This window comes from Dipodomys merriami, unplaced genomic scaffold, assembly GCF_024711535.1.
Source record: "Dipodomys merriami isolate MVZ:Mamm:240054 unplaced genomic scaffold, mDipMer1.0.p SCAF_4, whole genome shotgun sequence".
Lineage (NCBI taxonomy): Eukaryota > Metazoa > Chordata > Mammalia > Rodentia > Heteromyidae > Dipodomys > Dipodomys merriami.
In genome coordinates, this window is record NW_027205603.1 from 39,391,608 (window position 1) to 39,412,770 (window position 21,163).

At 40.9% G+C, this 21,163-nt stretch overlaps 4 non-coding genes across 4 annotated transcripts; 3 read left to right on the forward strand and 1 right to left on the reverse strand.

Annotated features, from left to right (window-relative positions):
* Window positions 1–17,436: 17,436 nt before the first annotated feature.
* On the reverse strand, window positions 17,437–17,509 carry Trnar-acg (transfer RNA arginine (anticodon ACG)). The gene has a single exon. It is a non-coding gene; the product is annotated as a tRNA-Arg (tRNA).
* Window positions 17,510–17,873: 364 nt separating this feature from the next.
* Window positions 17,874–17,966, forward strand: Trnay-gua (transfer RNA tyrosine (anticodon GUA)). Its single transcript has 2 exons — window positions 17,874–17,910; window positions 17,931–17,966. It is a non-coding gene; the product is annotated as a tRNA-Tyr (tRNA).
* A 307-nt stretch (window positions 17,967–18,273) lies between these two features.
* Trnay-gua (transfer RNA tyrosine (anticodon GUA)) lies at window positions 18,274–18,363 on the forward strand. The gene is given in 2 exon segments: window positions 18,274–18,310; window positions 18,328–18,363. It is a non-coding gene; the product is annotated as a tRNA-Tyr (tRNA).
* A 125-nt stretch (window positions 18,364–18,488) lies between these two features.
* Trnaa-agc (transfer RNA alanine (anticodon AGC)) lies at window positions 18,489–18,561 on the forward strand. Its single transcript has one exon. It is a non-coding gene; the product is annotated as a tRNA-Ala (tRNA).
* Window positions 18,562–21,163: the final 2,602 nt, after the last annotated feature.

Sequence of the window (21,163 nt, forward strand, 5' to 3'; positions counted from 1 at the left end):
CATTTGAAGCTGCTTGCGAGGGGGAGCAAGGTGGCACGGGACAGTCTAATCTTTGTGAGCCTACCCTTTAGGCCAGCCATTGCTCACAAGGCCTCATTCCTCGCAAGCTAAAGGAGTATTCCAAAAGAGAAGAGACCTTTTATTCAGGTAACTAAATGCAATACTCTGCCACAAATATTTGCCACAAAAATCATCAGTGAAATACATAGGAGAATTTAGGAGGACTTTGTAGGTGGAGCTCTTCCTTTGTCAATATTCAATATGATTACAGAAAGATTCCCAAAGGCAGGAAGAGATCATTTAAAAAACAAATTGCAAGCAGGGTGCTGGTGGCTCATGCCAGTAATCCTAGCTATTTAGGAGGTTGAGATCTAAAGATCATCATTCAAAGCTGGACTTGGACTTGGACTATCCTAGTCCAAGTCATCCCAGGAGACTCGTATACCAATTAACCACCAGAACACCAGAAAAGGAGCTGTGGCTCAAAGTGGTAATATGCTAGTCTTGAGCAAAAGAGCTCAGGGACAGTGCCCAAGCCCCAAGTTCAAAACCTGTAAATGACAAAAAAAAAAAATCAACAAATGGCGTTCTTTTAAAGTATATTTTAGAAGAGTATAAAAAAAAAGGCATTTATTTAAAACTGACACATGAATCCTGGAACAAACAGATTTTGTATGTGCTTTTAGGTTGGTTTGAAAAACAAAAACAACAAAAAATAAATTTCCAACCTGCTTAAATCTTATAAATGACACAGAAAATCTCTGTGAGACTGGAGTAGCTCCAATTAGTGTGTTGACCATGTTCTGAGTAAAGTAATTTTTGTGTAACTGGCCCAGACGTATCAGATTAAGGGTAAAAAGAACACATGAGATAGGAGATAGAGTTCTAAATTCTGTAAAGTTAAATTTAAAGCTATCTCCATGTTTTGGTAGAATTTATTATAATGATCAGAAAATGCTCAGTTATGTGCATGTTGGGAAACTTAAATCCAGAAGTTTTCTCTGTATTTGATTCTTAATTCCCAAATTGATTTTGTGAAAGATACCACGTGCTATTTCTAAAACAGTACAGCAGCAAAACCGTTTGGTTTTTTTCTGAGTCTTTCTTAGTTCTTTCTATAATATTATAGTTTCAAGATCTTGTTATATTTTTATGTAATGTTATATGAAATGCCATCTTCTTTTTTCCTTTGTTTCCTATTCCCCACCATCACCAAATTATAGTCAATTGCTGCTAAATATATATTTTAAGTGAATATTAATGTTACAGCTCTGACAGTTCCAAAGTTATTAAAACTCTGCTCAAACTCTTGAGTTACTGGATTTTTCCCCCTACATAATGAAGTAGAAATAGCGTTGATTAGGAAGTTAAGAAAACTGGTTCTAATCCACATTCTATCTCACTTGTTCCTTGAATCAAATTAAATGACTCTGATTTCATGTCTGCCCCCGACTACCCTGAGTTGCCATGAGATCAGGTAAAATTCCTGAGGCACAAGAACTTCTGGAAAGCTAAGTATTTAACAAATGTGGAATCATTTTATGTGAATGTGGCCCTGCTACTACAGATGAATGAGACTTCTTATCATATCAACTCTACCCAACAAGACCCATGAAGACACTGTGCTCTACTCAATGAACAAATGCTACTTTGAATCTAGAAGAAACAGTAAGAGTCCATCTGTGGATAACTTAAGCCACTACATTTCCTTCCTGTTCTTTCTCCTCTCTTCCCCCTTTCTCTCTCTCCTCTCTACAGAGAGCAGGTTTGTTTTACAAATAGCAATTTACAAATCACAAAGCTCACCTCCTCTCCCTCCCTGACTTTCTTTTCTTGAGAAATCACATGAAATTTTCTACTTCATTTCCAGCTAGCCCAGGAAGCTGGTCCAAATGTGGTTAATGAGAACAAGGCAAAATCAGAATCATTATCAGATTGTGGAATCAAATTCCTAGAAGGGTGCTGGCCAAGGTTTTCCACAGAGGGCCACTTTCTAGTTGCAATAATGTGTGGCAGACACAAGCATGTGCGTGTCTGTGAATGAAGGAGTGAAGTCTTCAGAATGCCCTTCAGCTATCAAGAAACAAAGGAGACAGGGCAACATAATCATCATGTGGGGGTTCAGCGGGGATTACCACTCACAGTCATATCCATATCATCTGAACCCATATCAGAAGCGTCAAGGAAAGAAGTGACAGGCTGGCATCAGCTTTGGCAAAGTCATAACAGCCAAATGAACAGAGGCCTCCATCTAATCCTGCAGCCCTGGCTACCCTTGAAGATCTCACAAGTCATCCATTTATTTTCTTGTAGTTTTACAACGGCCATAATTTTGAAAAAGTATATGAATACACATTCATGTTTACCAAAATATATACTTTTGAAATATCTATCTTTAATTTTTTGAGAATAAGCAACATTCTAGGCTACATGACAAGTGATATTTAGGCTAATACACCTGTATGGTAAGACTGAAAACACACTCACTAGATAGTATCTAGCTTAAATCTCTGACTTACAAATACGTTTCCAATTAAGGCTACATGATCTCATCCCAAGCATGAAACTGTCCCCAGGATGTCCATGTTCCGATTCCCAGCACCAGTGAATATATCAAAAGAAGGTGTGATTTTATAGATGTTAAAATGATGAGATCGTCCTGCATGATGCAGTCAGGACTATTGTAACCATGTGACTCTTGAAAAGTGGACAACCTTTCCTGATTGAGAAGAATAGGTAGATGCCACTGCAAAGGATGGTCAATGAGTATCGTTGAAGAAACGCAATCCTGTCTAAAAGCACCAGCTCAGAAAACCATGTGGACACCAAGTCATGTACAACAAAGTTTATTGTCAGCAAGCTGACAGGCTAGCTCTTTTGGGATAGAGAGTAGCAGCCTGTCCTTAAGCAGGGATGTGGTTATAGAGTGCCATGGAAGCTGAAAGCAGAACAGGGAGATGGAAAGTGGTTAGTCTTGGAGTTGGATGCTAGAAATAGCCTGTGGCCGGGGCAAAACCTCCTGACTGTGGCAGCAGCATTTTGCTGACACAGCTGGGGGCTAGAGATGATGCAGTTTAGATGGGGGTGTGGGCTATTGTGGCTAGGCCTGGCCTAGTCATGTGGTTTCAGGGAAAAAAGGCAGAGGACCTAGGATGGAGGCTGTCAGGCCAGCATTGGGGTGGATACGTTTACACTGCCCACACCTTATTTTGGCCCATGTCAACTTCCGACCTTCAGAGCAATGAGATTTTAACACAAGTGTATCTTACTGAGTTTTTCATCGTCCTCCTTATTTCACATTTCTCTTTGTTTCAATCCCGCATCCCAAGTCTATTTTTTTTTTATCCCAAGTCTACTTAACTTCATTTTCTCCTTTGTTTCTCCACTTCCCAGTTCCTCGCCTTCCCTGTCCTCCTTTCTTCCATGTGGCTCTCATTTCTCTGATTATCAAGTCTACTGCATTATCAACCCACATACTTCCAGTTCTTCCCCAGAAGCTGAACTATGGTAAGTCTACTCTGCTGGTGGTGGACAAAATATAGGAAACAGTGGGCTACAGAATATCCTTAAAGGAACACCTTTCCTCCTCTCAACTTTAAGCCTGGATAATTACAATGTTAATAGGTAAAAGGAGGATGGTGTGTTATCCCACACCATTGGAAAACAGAAATAATTCACAGTGAGTGCATTCATCATTTCAATATATTGACAATTTATTGAGATATCCATTTTGTTGTATCCTTATCCATTAGCAGACTGAAAAAAATTAGGGTGCTTGTTCTGAGTCTCATCTTAAAATGGTGTTCTCTTGCCACCAGCAGCCTTTGGGGGTCCAAAACAAGATAGCCAGACACCAGGAAACGGGCGATTTTATTTTTGTTTTGCTTTTTAGTCTTTGATCAACATCTCCCCAACTCCACTGTCCTGGTAAACTACAAGGACTCTCCTTGTATGTGTTCAGCTATTTAAGATTTCATGTATATGAGATCATGTGATACTAAATGTTTTATGCCTAGCTTATTTCACTTAATGTCCTCCACCACCGAGGTTTCTTCAGAGGAGAGTAGGCCATTGGAGGGCCATTAGAAAGTGCCCACTGAAGCCAGGCGCAGTGGCTCATGTCCATTATCCTAGCTACTTGGGAGGCTGACATGAGCAGGATAGCAGTTTTAGGCCAACCCAGCAAAAACATTCATGAGACCTCCATCGCAACAGAAAAAGCTGGGCAACAGTAGCATGTGCCTGTCATCCCAGTTAAAATGGGAAGTAAATATGAGGATCTAGTACAGTTGGCTTCAGGCAAAAAGTGAGACTATATCTTAAAAATAGCCAGAGGAGGGAAAATCGAGTGCTCGCCAAGCAAGAATGAAGCTCTGAGTTCAAATTTAAAAAAGAAGGGAAGTTCCTGATGAAATCTGAGGAGTGTCTCCATTGTGAACACCTTCTAAACAAGTTAGAGCTGAGAGTCTTAGGAGGTGTTTCCCACAGGGGAGAAACCCAGCCAAGGGATGGTGTGTGATTGCCTGGGTGACAAGAGTAGCCATGGATTCATAGGCCCAACAAAGAGCTGGTCCCTCAAAGAACCAGTCTTACACACTTGGTCCTCAGGAGTAACCAGGCTGGAACAGGATGAGGGCTAGAGACTCACTGGAGGACCAAGCCATAAACCACACATAGACCTCACAGCCCTGTGAAGCAGAGAGGTCCAAAGCCTAGCTGCGGTGAAATTTCTTGATATGGTCAGAGAATGTCAAACAAATGAGTGTTTAACTCATGCTGTAAAACAGAAGAGTTTTTACCTAGTAGAAATGCAAACATTGCTTGATGAAAGAGTCCTTTGCTTTTATGGAAGTTTAGCATATACATTTTTGTAATATGAATGATATATATATATATATATATATATGATGTGTTTTTAAAATTGAATTAGGATAAAAAAGAAATGCTCACTGTCACTCTATTCCTAGTCATCTGATTACAACCATTTTTAGACATTCTAGCAGGTTACCTGCCCACATCCCTCATCTATATTAAGGCCCTATGTCCACTTCCAGAACACCAGCCTTCTCCAGGAAAAAAAAACCCCAAAAACCTTCATTTGAGAAACCCTCTTTCTCTTCTCAAAAATCATTCTTTTTTTACAGCCCATAGACTTCTTGAGCACCTAAGAAACATTCACCTGCATTCGGTTCCTGAGTTCTCAATTAGAAATGGCTAGATATCAGATCCTATATAACCAGATTGTGTTAAACAAAGTACTCCATTGACTAGTTGTAGATGACTTATACCAGCAGCAATTTTCAGTCATTTATATCTGCATTTTCCACAATGCAAAACATGAACTGGGAAACTAATAAATACTTACCAAATTTGGATAGTTAATTCTCACAACCTATGCCATTTCTGAGAAATGCCTTTCTCCAAATGGAGCTGTAAGCATGCCCAGCTCAAATGAACGGATGTGCTATGACTTTCTGGAATTGTCATGCTGCTCAAGGTCTACCCCCAAGAAGCAAAATTAAATTCCTAGAATCAAATCAGCAATTATAAGACAGCTGTGAACACATGCTGCTCACCACTGAGCTTACAACAGAGCTCTTGAGTAGCTGCAAATCCTAGCATCAGCTTCCCCAATGCTGAAAGCCCACCAGGCCCACCCTTATTCCTAGCACTGACAGGAGACATCCTGCCTTCCCAAAGTGTGTGTGTGTGTGTGTGTGTGTGTGTGTGTGTGTGTGTGTGTGTGTGTGTGTGTGTGTGTGTGTGTGTGTGTGTGTGTGCTTATTTTTCAGGAATCCACACTGATATTCAGATATCTCTACTCCTGACATCATGTTGTCTACCTGTGGAGAGGTCTTCTCAAAGATTAGTGGTGAATAATTTGGAGAATTTTTTAGTGCAGGTTTTCTGTAAGAGTTACCAAAAGGAGATCCCCACTGCTCAGGCAGAAGAGAGTTTATTAGAAGAACCAAACCACCGGCCTGCAACAAATAGAGATGTGCAGAAAGAGAACTTATATCGGAGAGAAATAATACAGAAGTGACCTCAGAGCCTGGGAGACCTCCCACTGCCCCCAAGTGCTTCGGTTACCTGGTTACAAGGCGCTGGGCCACATGCAGTCTTGCACTGGAAGAAAACCAAGGGGAAGGGAGTCTGTGTGTGGTTTCCAATGGACAGAAAGCAAAGAGAAGAGGTCACCTTTCTCGGGTGGACCTAACATTTTCATTTTAGTAATAAAATTCCAACATTGTCTTAAAATGTAAAAACATCTACTTGGCCATGCATGGATGAACTAGTTTTTAAACTGACATGTTCAATTATTTATTATAATTTGAGAAGTAACCTACATTGTACTAGGTTTAAGAGTAACGTGGAAGCCATCAGGTAATGACAGAAATAGCCTGCTTTAATTTAATAGCTTAGTGGTTTCAAATAAAAATAACTTCCTTAAAATGTTTCATCACTGTTTGTGGCAAGGACACTCTTTTTAAAGTAACATGTAGCACACTAGGAAATAAAACTTTTAGCTAACACAACAGGAAAGGGTAAAGTTTTTGTGGAAAATGGAGTAATTCACTTCCTTGTTCATCTTCTGCATTTTTTAAGCTCTTCTCTCTTCCCTTTTCCTACCACATTCTATCCCTCCAAATGGAAGACCTGAGATTGTTGACTTTAAGATACTAGGTGCACTTATGTGTACTAGAAAATGTTGATTTATTAGGTCACAAAAATAAATCTAAATAAATAGCCAATATCATAGTACATGGCACCAGATGCTGTCCTGAGAATTTCATATTAATTCATATAAGGCTTCCAATAACCAAACTAAGAAATTAGAACAGAAAAAAGATAAGGTGCTTGGCCCAGATCACTGAGTTAGTCGGGGTGGAGCACGCTGGTCTTACAGACTGATATTAACAGCTGTCCTACATTGGCATCTTCAGACTGATTTTATTTCTAACTATTGTTATATGGCAAGAAAACAGAAAAGCCACATTTTGTAAGGTCAAATCTTGGGAGTCTTTTTTAAAAGGCCAGTGACTGCATGGTGGACTCCTGTCTCAAAGACCAGCAGCCAGTAAATAAATATACTTAACCCTGATAGGAAACTGGGCCATGAAGGCCAAAGAGGAAAGAAAGAACAAAAACAATACCAACAAACCAATTCAGCTCCAATGGAGAGCTAAAGTGTGACACATGGTGACTGGAGAAGAGTCAGGAGACAGGAGATGAACACAGAGATACCTGGCATAGCAAAATGGCACCCATGTTGGTCTGGGCCTAAACAGGGTCAGTACAGGGGGCAGGGTCACAGGAAACTCCCAGGCCCAGGCAGTGGACTGGCAGATTTAATAACCTATCATCCAAACTCTGCCTCTGCTCCCAGGGATTCTGGACACCCATCATCTGGGAGGTTGGGGCTTCACCTTCCCCCACCTTGAAGACAAGATGCCAGACCCTACCATCTATCAAGTGGCCAAAATGGTGCTGTCCAGACCCAGTCTCCCCAAGAATCAGAGCATTCTCTATTGCAAAGCTTTCCTAAGGCTATGACATCTGCATGTCTTTGAAGCAGAGCCCTCCTTGCTCACCTTGAAGTAGGCATCTATGTTCAATTAATGGCCTCTCTCATGGCTAGGCTTTTTAGAACTCCCTCCACCCAGCAAGAGGCACCTAGATGGTTATATGAAGTTACTTAGACTCAGCCTCCTTACTTCATTATATTGGCCCTTCTTGAAAAGTAATCCTCAAATCAACCCTGTATCAACTCTTTCCCAGACAATTCTCTTGTCTTAAAGAGCATACAATCCTCTCTAGCATTGATCTGTCCCTTTTGCAGCTGTAGGTAATCTCCCCTACTTAATTTTCTTTTTTTTAAATAATAAGGTTTTTTTTTTATTAAAATACCATACAGAGGGGTTATACTCCTCCTTTGTTTCCCCTTACCATTCCTGCCCTCCCCTCCCCGCCAAAGTTGTAAAGTTCGGTTTTCGACATATCATCTTGTACATCTCATTGTTGCAATGGGTCCACTGTATCCCTATTCCAACAATTTGTTTATTCCCTTCTCCTCCCCAAATTATACCAGCATCACATACAGTGAAAACAGGGGTTATGCTGTGGGGGAGGGACCCTACTTAATTTTCTGTGGCTTCCTTAAGAGCAAATCTGAAGACTTCCACTGTCCTTTCCTCTCCTGCTGCCTTCCTTCCCCCTCACTCCCCCCTCTCTCCCTCTCCTCCTCCCCTCGCCTTTCATCTAACCTCACCCCACTGTCCTCCTTACTTGAAAGTCTTTGTGGCCTTTCTAGTTAGGTCTCTTCCAGTCACTTGCCTGAACAACCAATATTTGCAACATTAAACAAGTTAAGTGAAAAATTTTAATTTCAAAGTGAAATTAGTAAATAAATATGTTATTATGGCTGGATGCTGATGGCTCACACCTGTAATTCAAGCTACCCAGGAGGCTAAGCTCTGAGAATCATGATTTGAAGCCAGCCTGGGCAGGAAAGACTCTGAGACTCTCATCTCCAATTAATCACAGAAAAAATCCGGAAGTGGTGCTGTAGCTCATGTAGTAGAATGTTGAGCATAGTTTAGGGACCATGCCCAGTCCCTGAGTTCAAAGCTCAGGACCAGCACACACACACACACACACACACACACACACACACACACACACACACACACACACACACACACACACACACACACACACACACACACACAAACCATTATTATGATTATTTTGACAATTCAGACGCATTAGAGTTCCTCTCATAATTTCTCATAATTACTGTTAAAAAACATTCAAACATATTTAAAAATAACATGGTCCATTTTCTATGATGCTTACTATCAGCCAGACAATTCTCCTAATGTAAATTGTCTTACATAATCCTCACAGCAAACGACTCTGGTCTCTTATTTTTCCCTGGGGAAAGGGAGAATCAGAGAGCCTGAGTCCAGGGCTCAGGTTATTTGGCTCTAAACTCTGTTTAATTTCAATACATCTCTGGTTTGAACTTCTATACATTTGAATTCTGTAAAGTTAGATACAATGGCTTGTCACAATAGTGTTTAATATATTTTAGTACAGTTAAAATTTTCCCTTACTTGAAGCAAATATCATAGGTCTATAAATCCAAGTTAATATTCTATTCCATTATTCTGAGTCCATAAAGTTGGGATGAGAAGATTGTTATTATATAAAAAACTAAGGCATTTCAATATCACTCAGACAATGAGATGAAAAATCTTTTCATGACTTTAAATGTTATCTATTAATAATAAATGTGAAATTATATCCAATTTTTCCATTGTACAAAAGGTGCAATTTATAAAGTTTCCATTAGTAAAAATATATCATCCTTCTGTCAGACTACTAAATTAGCAGTTATTATTGCTTCATAGTACAAAGGAAATATAGCTTGGTAAACTCACTTTTGCTTAAGGAACTTTAGTATTTATTGCCCTTTGGAAGAAAGAATGTGTGCAAGAATGCATGTGTGTTTTTGTGTTTGTGCATTTGTGGATATATATAAATATATATTCCATACATAGCATTTATTTTGCTCCTGGTTGTCTGGGTTAATTTGTGATTGTGAAGGGAACAGAACCCACATACGCTGGATCAACTGTGCTTTATTTTCTCTGGCCCTCATGAGTCTACAATCATGCTACTTATTGTCTATCCATGTCTATTTGCCTTTTCAGAGCATGTGCTCTGTCAGGATTGGGATTTGCATCTGTCTTGCATATTGCTGTATCCTCCATTCTGGAACAGCACATAGAAAGTACAAAATAAATACTTGGTATTAAATAAATGTGACTCTTCTAAGGAAAGGTCCCTGCAACATCTTCCTCCCACCCCCAGTCAGACCTCTGGGAAAGATGCAGATTAAACAAAACTGTGGCCTCACTTTACCTGAGTGTGAAAGCCTACAAATGAGCCAAGGGGAAGTAGAGAGCCCTGACAGACTGGTCTCAGCACCTCTGTGATTCAAATGGTTCCTTAAAGGGGGGGCTAGGGTTGGTCTCCCCATCTCCTTAAGATCTTTTGGAATAATTCAGGATTCAGTTTGGCTTGCTCCTACTTTGGAGAAGACAACCTTCTACACAGATGTTAGGAGAGGAAAAGCTTCCTTACATCTCCACAGATCCTACCGCTGCAAATAGGAGTCCAACAGAAACAGGAGAAATGCATATACTTTTCGAAAAGAGTTCATTGTTATTATAAAGGTGATGTACAGAGGGGTTATAAGTCAGGCAATGAGTACATTTCTCTTTAGACAATTCCATCCCTTTCCTCACTCTCTTCCAGTTTTTCCCTCCCACCCCTACCCATAGTTCATTTTCAACATAGTATCTAGTATCACTGCAGCATGTGTTCATCCTCTGTCCCACCATTTCTGTTTCCCCCTTATACTCCAAAAGACAGATGAACAAACATACAGAACAAAAAGGAAAGAAATCAAAAACAGCCCAAAAGAAAAATCTCTCATTTTCATTTCCTGGAGTTCATTTCAATAATATTTTAGAGGCACATTTTGCCTTTTTGTTCCTCTCCTAAGAGTATCCATCTTTGGTCTCATGCACTGTGTGTGCATGCCTAGAGACCTGTATAATTTATTATGTCCTGGCATTTTATATATTTTATAGCTTCCACATATGAGAGAAAGCATGTGCTGTTTGTCTCTCTGAGTTTGGTTTGCCTCACTTGACATGATTTGTGCATATGCATTTTATTTCTTATTTTTTTGTGGTCATGGAGATCATCATAGAAAAACGAAGACCTGAAGAAGCCATAAAGCCCTAAATCATATATGCCTTTTTATATAAAGACTAATAAATTGTAATACAAAGGGGTGGGATTAGAGTCAATAGTGTGGAAGAGTGACTAGGAAATATATAGGGAAAGCTAATGGAAATGAGAGTTATTTTGGTATGTTTGTTTCTGCAGGCCCATGTAGATATCACCTCCCAGTCTCGAGTGATAAGAATGTTTCTTCTGGGTACAGTGAGGGCACCTTTCTCATGGGAAATTTTATGACCTAGTTTTAGATAGAAAAGGAGGTCAGATGGCCTTTCTTGATCCTCCTGATTCACCTCAAAGAAAAAAATACGTCAAAGTAGCATATTTTGGGGTAGTAGCTTTTGTAACCCTACATTTACCTGCTAAAATTTATATGTAAGTTGTAAACTAAATCAGATGTGGTGTCACACACCTGTAATCCTAGCACTCAGAAGGCTGAGAAAGACAATCATGAGTTCAAGGTCAGCCTCAGCTGCTTCAAGGTCAGCCTCAGTTGCAAAGTGAGATCCTATATATAAAAAAATATATAATAAAACAAAAGAATATAATCTGAAACCACTACAGCACTTTCTTGTTCACTTGAGACATATGTAGAGCAGCAAAGACTATGAACCATTCAGTACACAGCTTCCCTGCTAATAGTGCACAAGGCAACACTCTGCCTTCTTGTTTCAGCTCTCTTCCATTACATGCCTTATACATGGTCTACTTAGTGGTACAAGTTCTACATTTCTGTGCTTTTTGTTGATTTTCCTATTTAAAATATTCCCTCACATGGCTATCACTCTGCACAAGTCTATATCCTAGTCTTCTTTTCTTATAAGGAAGCCAGCCATAAATGGTAATCACGTTCACATCTTTGGGTACTAAAGGCTAGGTCTTTAATATAAGAATTAGTGTGTGTGTGTGTGTGTGTGTGTGTGTGTGTGTGTGTGTGTGTGTGTGTGTGTGTGTGTAGGGATGGAGAGAAAAATAGCACAGTTCAGATTATAGCTCATCATCAATATCTCAAAATTGTGCCACAGTTAGCTTTGTATTTGAGTCATATTATATAAAATGAGATAATATTAACTATATAAAATGAGATAATACAGACAGTATAGATTATATAATCTATTATAGTCTATATGCAATCTATATATTCTATGGATATTCCATACAGTCATAGATTATATAGACTATGTAGAGTATATATCATACATTATAATATGTATTCTAATGTATATTATACTAATATATAGATATATGTATACTTTATATATAGACTATATAGGGAACAGATATCCTATAACTATATACATTTATAATATATATTATACAAATATATTAATATGTTGTATATGTTCATTATTATTATTCTTCCTAAGTATGTTTGTTTTGTCTTTTTGAGAACGGTAACGTGTTCTGTTCTATTTCCAGGCTTTTAGTCACACAACTATTGAAAAATTTATCCACTTTCTTCTGGAAAGATATCTCCCCAGAGCCCCCTGACATGCTCCACATTGGTCCTGATTCCTTGCTTTACCTGTGGCATCACTAAGTCACTGGCCCTAACATGCTTAAAAGCTGTTTTTGCTGAAAAGCACTGGTTCCTTACTTGAGCCCATGAGTTAACTAAAAGCTGGAAGAAAGCTTAGCATCCCTGATTCCATTGGTATTTGTCTTTGGTATAAGCTTTCCTCTCAATAGTCACTTTTGCGATCAGGAGGACAAGACTTATTGATAATAGTTACAAGATGAGATAGAGGAAACTTGCTGTAAGGAAGGGAACATGAGAGTATCCTCAGGACAAGGGCAACAACTTCTCCAAAATCCCTCACAAAACAGGGACTGAAATATCAATCAACAGGCCATACTTTGACCAGGACTTTTAACTCATTGTATCTCTCTCTCTCTCCCCCTCCCCCTCCCCCCCTCTCTCTTTCTCTCTCTTTCTCTCTCTCTCTCTCTCTCTCTCTCTCTCTCTCTCTCTCTCTCTCTCTCTCTCTCTCTCTCTCTCTCTCTCTCTCTCTCAATGTCTTCCCCTCTACCCCCTCCACCACTTCCCTAAGTTCTTTGTTTATTTAAACATAGAGCTCATTTCTTTTTTTTTTTTTAATTGTGAAAATACCGTGCAGAGGGGTTACAATTACATGGGCAAGGTAATGAGTACATTTCTTATCAAGCATTGTTGCCTCCTCCTTTGTTTCCCCTTACCATCCCTTCCCATTTCGACCCTCCACCCCCCACCATGTCCCCTCCCCTTGCCTAAGTTGTAAAGTTCCTTTTTCAACATAACATCTTGTACATCTCATTGTTACAATGGGTCCACCTGTATCCCTATTTAAACAACTTGTTTTTTCCCTTCCCCTCCACAAATTATACCAACATCAAATACAGTGAAAACAGGGGTTATACCATATACATACAAAGCAACAAAGAAATCATAAATATCTTAGAAACAATAGTAAGAAAGAAAAAACATTTGAGTCCTTATCTTGGGGTTCATTTCACCTAAATCAACTTATCTGACCATTTCTGTTTGTCTCAGACATATACTAGTTATTGCAAATAAAGGAAACCATAGGACCTATGTTTCTTTGGGCCTGGCTTACTTCACTTAATATAATTTTTTCCAAGTCTTTCCATTTCCTAACAAATGGGGCAATGTCATTCTTTCTGATGGAGGCATAGAATTCCATTGCGTATATATACCACATTTTCTTGATCCATTCATCTAACTGAGGGGCATCTGGGTTGGTTCCATATCTTAGCAATGGTAAATAATGCTGCAATAAACATAGTTGTGCTGGTAGCTTTTGTCTTGTTTGTGATCATTTGGGTAAATGCCCAAAAGTGGGATTGCTGGGTCATAGGGGAGCTCTATATGGAGTCTTTTGAGGAACCTCCATACTGCTTTCCAAAGTGGTTGAACAAGTTTATGTGTAGAGCTCATTTCTGTACCCTGAAGATAACTGGAAGTGGGCAGTAAATGCTGGCTTCCCATGGTTGCCCAGTGGCCAAAAAAATCTCCTTTCTCTGACCTGACCATATCTCTTTATTTAGTGTAGAGGGACAAATGGCTAGACTTGACATGTGGAACTCCAGGAGTCAAGGGGTCATGGGGCCTAAAAGTCCTTGTTTCAGAACTCAGGCGCGTGCTCTCCCAGGAAGGCTTTGCTCTGGAAACTGCCAAGGGGACTGGCAGAACCTGTCAGGCCAGCATCAGTATCTGACGGCCACCCCTACCCAGTCCTGAGCGCTTCCCTTTTCTGTTTGTAGATGTTGCTCTCTAGTAGAATTTTATACTCTAATTCTGTCTCAGCTTTGACTTCCTGGAAAACTCAACCATATGACATCCTCAAATAATATTTATTTTTTGCTTCAGAAGAAATAATAGAATAAAGACAACTGCAAGTGCAAACTGTTTGTTCTCATATGTATTATTGCTGGATTGGATATGCAATTCTAGGTTCAACATTACCTCCTCACAGAACTTTGAAAATCTTGCTCCTACTTCTTCTAAAATCCCATGTTAATAATCAATCTGACCACAATATAATTCCTATTCCCTGGTAACTAGTCTGCTTGCTTTTTGTTTTGTTGTACTCCAATCTATGAAAGCTATTAGGTTTTCACCATTATCCTTAAAGCTTCAAAATTTCCCTAGACTATCCTGGCCTGGTTGTGTACACTCAACCTGCTTGGATGGCTCTTTCTCACCAGGGATTAATGCCTATCTTTCATTCCTTCCCCTTGCATTGTCTCACTTTGTCTTTCTGCAACCTGTTTTAAGACAACTCTTGTCTCTTCTGGATTTATCTTCCATGCTCTTTTTTCTTTCTTTCTTTCTTTTTTTCTGCTGATCATGGGGCTTGAACTCAGGGCTTGGGTGCTGTCCTTGAGCTTCTTTTACTCAAGGTTAGCACCCTACCACTTGGGCCACAGAGTCACTTCTAGATTTTTCAGAGTAGTTTATTGGAGGTAAGAGTCTCATGGACTTTTCTGCTCAGGTTGGCTTCCAACTGCGATCATCACATCTCAGCCTCCTGAGTAGCTAGGATTCGCCATGAGCCACCAGAGTCCGGCTCATACTCCTTTTACATTTTTTTTGTTTTTGCTCTTCATAGACTTGTGTCTTCTATGTTCCATTTTCTTATATATCTTCATGTTTGATCTTTAGCTATGACTGATAGGTTATTTTTTACTTTAGCAATCATATTTTTGGTTTTCAAGAATTCTATTGTTTTTTAGTTACTCTTTTCTAATATTGTGTTCTGTTTTACAGTATTTCAATCACTACCCTCTTGGATGTCCCTGAATATATATATATATATATATATATATATATATATATATATATATATATATATATATATATACACACACACACACCATATATGGTGTGTGTGTGTGTGTGTGTGTGTGTGTGTGTGTGTGTGTGTGTGCATATATTCTGTTCTACATATTACCTCTGTTTCTTCCTGGGCCATTTTCTTAATGTAGTAACCTTGAACTTCATTTTTTAAAGCTATCACTTCCTCTCAAACATAGGTAATTTTTTTTTCACATTTCTGGATGAAGGATTGCAGTAAATTGGCTGGGTCCTGGGAGCAGGCAGGCTTTTCCATTTATGGTGCATGGGTGGAGAACATCTATCCCGCTCAAGATTCCCCAAACTAACAATTCAAGACAGACTCATTCTGAGAGGAGGGTGCCTTCCTTTTCTTTCACGTATGTTCTTAGGCTACACTTTGTCTGTCTTCTCCCCACTGTATCCCTATGGCTAGGTCCTCCCTACCAGTTCCCCAAAGACTGCAGCTGGGCAATGTTGTAGATAGTTGATCTCTGTGCTAGAGACTCATGGGGTGCGCTGTGGAAAGCATGGTTCTTTCTCTATCAACTTGCAGAATGATTTTCTCTATTCTGGGCTATGTCACTATACAATTTCATTCATGTTCTTCCTCTCAAAAATTAGTTAACACAGAAATGGTGGGACAAAGGGTGAACTAATTCAGCACTGATATTCACTAGACACTGTCTTGAAATTATACAACTTGTGGGTGAAGGGTTGGGAGGGAAAACACTGGGAGAAAACAAGGGAAGAGGTGACTCTGTTCAAAAAGAAATGCACTTATTACCTGATTTATGTAACTGTAACCCCTCTGTATATAACCTTTACAATAAAGATTTTAAAAAATTGTTTAAAGTCTCTGTTTTGCTAATTGGACCTACTATAGTTTTCCATGTTGCAACATCTTCTTCCTCCCCTTTCTGCACATCTATCATTTCAATTTCTGTCTTGGAAGAAGGAAACACAATTGTGTATGCTCCACCACCCATGTACTTTCAGCTGAGTAAGCTGAAAATCTAAATGAGAAATTCTACATGAGAATTTTGCAGTGAGGCCTGAGGAAGAAGGTAGTCAGTCTGCCTCACAGGGATGAAGCTCAGGGACTTGTAGAGGAGGGGCAGCAAGGTGCTTCCACTAATGGGTTAGAAAAGTACACACAGGAGTTGAAGGATTCTCAAAAGCTTTTAAGCTTTCATTTTGGGTTTCTTAGGGGCACCCGTATCATTACAATAAATGTCTCTCTTGTTGATACTAGCCCTGTGTAAAATTCTGTCACAATCAAAGGGCTGGAAGTTATGTACTCCTTGGAACCTGTTTGTCAGGCTGGCTGTAGGAGAAAAGTGTATCACAAGGAGTGATGACTTCTGCAATGACAGTGGCGGCTGACCATAACCTCTGCAGACAATAAACTGCTTGCCACCCTTGTAAAACACAGAAAAGATAAATAAAACATCCATGAGTTTAAGTGGAATACCACAACAACCTCTTCTCAAATTTCTACCAAGTAACGTTAAACTCCGAGATATGTAACTTTAAAGATCTATTAGCTCGTTAAAGGCAAAACTGGCATATATACGTTCACTGGGAAACAAAACTCACCATTTTATTCAAAGTCTTTTTGACCCTCCCCCTTACAGTTTAATTTTTCTTGACCATGTCTAAGCAGCCAAAAGAGAGCTGCACTCCCATTAGTCACAGCCCACCCCCCAACTTCTTAATTTTTTTCTTCACTAACGTATACTTTCTTAAAGCTTTGACCGTGGGGGACTACACGTAGGAATGACAGCTTTAACGGAGAATCTCACTTCGTCCAAGCTAACATTCTGTCCTCTTGATGAAAAGGTGGGTTTTTTTTTTTTTGTTGTTTTGTTTTTTTGCTTGTATTTTTAGTCTTTGTTTGTTTTTAATGCAGGGTAACTATGGGAAGCAAGATCACAGCAAAACTGCAACAAGTTGCTGGCAGTTTGCAAACCTTGACTCGGATTTTTCAAAACAAGGCCAAGAAGACAGGATTTATCTTTGTGCAAATTAAACATAGGATTTTTCTCTCTCCCTGCCTTGTCAAGATGAGGGAGGCGGTGGAGACTTACTCCAGTGACTTAGGTTCTGGAGGGCCTGGTCTGCTTAGGTGGCCCCACAGCGCCCCCAAACCCAAGGTGGGGGGCACTCTGACTGTTGAAATGGCAGTGAAGGATCCACGCGCGGTTCTAAACTACATAAATCGAAATTACTGTGGACTTTGGAAGTAGTAACGATCCTTGATTTCAAGGACTGAGATGACAAAAGTGCGAGCCAGGCAGGAGTCGAACCTACAATCTTCTGATCCGTAGTCAGACGCGTTATCCATTGCGCCACTGGCCCGTCACATAAGCACGTCGGCAGAGTGTTTGGGATGGCAGTGTGAGGACGACGCACGCGCACTCACGCGCGGGGACGACGCCAGCCGGTGAAGGAACGGCGCGACGGGCAGCGGAGGGAGGCGGGGAGTCGCACCGTCTCCCTCGCACCCGCGGCGGACGCCCGGAGCGCTTCTGGGCGTTCTGAGACAGCTCGGGCCCGCGAACCCAGCCGGGGTTGTCTCTCTCTGCGCAGGCGCGATGACGCATTCGCGCATTTCGTCGCCCACTGGCGGAACATGTTGCGCATGCCCAGTGTGTCCCAGGCCACAGCCAGGTTTCGGGTTTCTTTGGGTTAAGTCTCCTGGGACGCAGCACCGGTTCCCGTCCCTTCGATAGCTCAGCTGGTAGAGCGGAGGACTGTAGCTGACTTCCTCGTGAGAGACATCCTTAGGTCGCTGGTTCGATTCCGGCTCGAAGGAGACGCGTTCTTTTCTTGTTGTGGGTTGTTTCCCCCCAGCCCCCGGCCCCCCGGCTCCCCTTCGGGCCGGGCCTCCCTCGGCTGCAGCCCTGTGTTTCCTTTTGCGACTCTCTCCCCGTCCCCGCGCCGCGGGATGTGCCCGGCCGGGTCCTCCGCGAGCCGCTCCGCGCCCCCGAGGCTCTCGGCCGGCCGGGCCGGGCCTGGGCCCCCGCGGAGCAGGCGCACGGGCGGTGGGAAGCGGCCTCCCGAGCGCCGCCGCCGCCGTGCGGCAGAGCCATGGAGACTGCGTGGCCGCCCGCCGTCCGCTCCCTTCGATAGCTCAGCTGGTAGAGCGGAGGACTGTAGGCGCGGCGCCGGGAGCCATCCTTAGGTCGCTGGTTCGATTCCGGCTCGAAGGAGAGGGCAGTCTTTTTGCTGCTTCGGGGCAGGCGGAGGCACGGAGAGCGCTTGCGGCGGCGCCGTCTTGGTTTGCAGCGCTCTGACCCTGCTCTAGAGGCTCCGGTAACCAGCCGTGCCCAGCGGTGGGGGATTAGCTCAAATGGTAGAGCGCTCGCTTAGCATGCGAGAGGTAGCGGGATCGATGCCCGCATCCTCCAGTTTTCCTTCTTCCTTCCCCGCCCTGGGAGTTTTCCTTTCGGTTCGGTGTGGAAAATTAGCTCCACAAGTAAGTCGAGGGAACTTAGGGCTCGGATTCAAAACGATCACAAAAGACAGCTTCACACAGGGTGGGTGGTGGGTGCAAAGACTTGATGTTTTTAGTTACAGAAAATTACATTCGGTTTACTTTTTAGAAATTAGGGAAGAAAGTATCCGTTCTTCTTAATGACATGGCAACAGATGGTTTGGTGTCCGATCTGTTCCCGCAAGGACTCCTTTGTGATTCGTTTCTGATACCTGCAACTTCCAGGGTGGTCTAAGGCAGAGCAGCCCGTAGTTAGGGGGATCCCACTGTTGGAAAGTCGAAACAAAGAACAATCTGTACGCCCAAGCTACCTGAAACGCCGGCCGAGCGGAGGGCCCGCATGGTCCTGCGCCAGCCCTGCTTACCCGCAGCACGGTGCCCTCCTGCGCGGGCTCCGTGCAGAGGCCCAGGCCAGGGTAACCGTGCAGAGGGGTCCCAGTGCAGGGTGTTTTGCATCTGGAAGATGGTTCCAGAGACCAGCTGTGCAGAAGGACTAACTGGAGAAAAGTTCTTTCTAATACTGTGCAATTAAAAAAAAGGGGGGTAAAGGCAAAAATACTATGCCCACTGATTTCAGATTAAACAGAACACATGCAAAGATCTTTCTGGGTCATATTACTAGAAGAAGAAAAAATTCTAATTTTTGGATTAGGATCGTAATTTTCTAGAATAGCGTTATAAAAAAAGCTGTTGAAGCCCTCCCGCCATTCTTAACCACACACACACACACACACACACACACACACACACACACACTATCTTAAGACATTACAATTGCACAGAAGTTTTGTAATTAACTGTATCCTGAATCATGTTCTTAAATATACATTTGCAAAGTAAGAAAAAGTCATTTTAACTTTAAGTGATGAAAAGAGTAAGAAACAGGTAGTAAGTCCAAGGTCCAAGGAAAAGACTGCACAAGATCTTCAGTAGAGGACATGCATTTGGGACAGATGACATGGACCAGAACTCAAATAACATCTCAAGGTCAGCATTTCAGGTGGAAATGGAAATAACAAAAAGTTAAAAGGTGGAAGTGGCGCTGTAGCTCAAGTGGTAGAGCGCTCGCCTTGAGCTGAAGAGCTGAGGGACAGCGCCCAGGCCCAGAGTTCAGGCCCCACGGCCGGCCAACGACCAAAAAAAAACAAACAGAAAAAGTTCAAAGGTATAAATCGAAATCAGGAGGCAGTATTACATAATGGTTTAATTATATGAGTAATGACAACTGGTGGCCTTTCTGGGCATTGCTACTCCCTGAGGCATGATTTTAGAAGTTGTCTGACATCTTAATTGGCTCAGTTTTTTTGTTTTTTGTTTTTTATTTTTGGAACAGAGAGCATAATAATGGTAGTTTTAATGGATCTTATAATGCTCCTGTATGGTGCCTGGCTTATAGTAAACATCCTATAAGCATTAACTTTTATCAGTGAGGAAGGACAGGAAGGAAAAGAAGAAGAAAAAGGGACAGAAAGGGAAAGGAAGGGAAGGGAGAGCATAGGCATGAAACTTCACTTTCCTGGCAAATTGCTGAGATTTGGGTACATTTCAGCAGCTGGAAACCTGCAAATGTACCATACTTATAGTGAAGACCTAGAAGAATTACTCTGAAGTTTATGTTTGTTGATAACAATGCAGGAAAGAGAAGATTGAGTATTTTATGGAAGGAAAATAATAATACTAAAAATTATGGATATATACTAAAATATAGATAGATAGCCATTGGTCTATAGAGACACGCACATAGTGTGTGTGTGTACCAATGGCTTAAATATATTATGGTATAAACATAGAATATGTATAACCATTGCAGTCATATTTACTAAGAACTTGTATAGGCATGGGAAATGTTAGTAATTGAATGCCAAGAAAGTAAAGTAAGCATTGAGCAATATAAATGATTAATTATATAAACAATTATAAATTATTTGTAATAAAGCTTACTAGAAATAAATTAGAATGTTGATAATAGTGACTAGTGAACTTTTTCTTCCTCGAAATGTTAAAGTATTTTCTGAAATCAATACTGTTTTAAATTGGAAATCTAGATGAATTAAACAATTAAGTTCATAATTATTCAATACTTTGTATTTTTATGTATGTTTTTCATGAAGAAAACACCAGGCACAGTTGGCATCAGTGGTGAATTCTATTGAACATCTGAGGAAAAAATAAAAGCAACTACAAACAATTTCTTCCAGAACTATAAAGTTCTTCCCAACATTCTATGAGGTCACTGTTACTCTGATACCAAAACCAAGCAATGCCAGTAAGAAAAAAGAAAAAAACACAAAAAAATCATAAATCAATATCACACATGAACAGATATGTAAAATTTATCAAGAAAATATATACCCAATTAAATCTAACAATATATGAAAAGGAAAAATATTACCAAATAGGATTTATTCCAGGAACATAAGACTGGTTCATCTCTAAAAAATCAACATAATTGGGTGATTCCCAGGATGAAGTCAAGAACAGTTTGGGCTATATCATTCTCTTTTTTCAACTTCTCT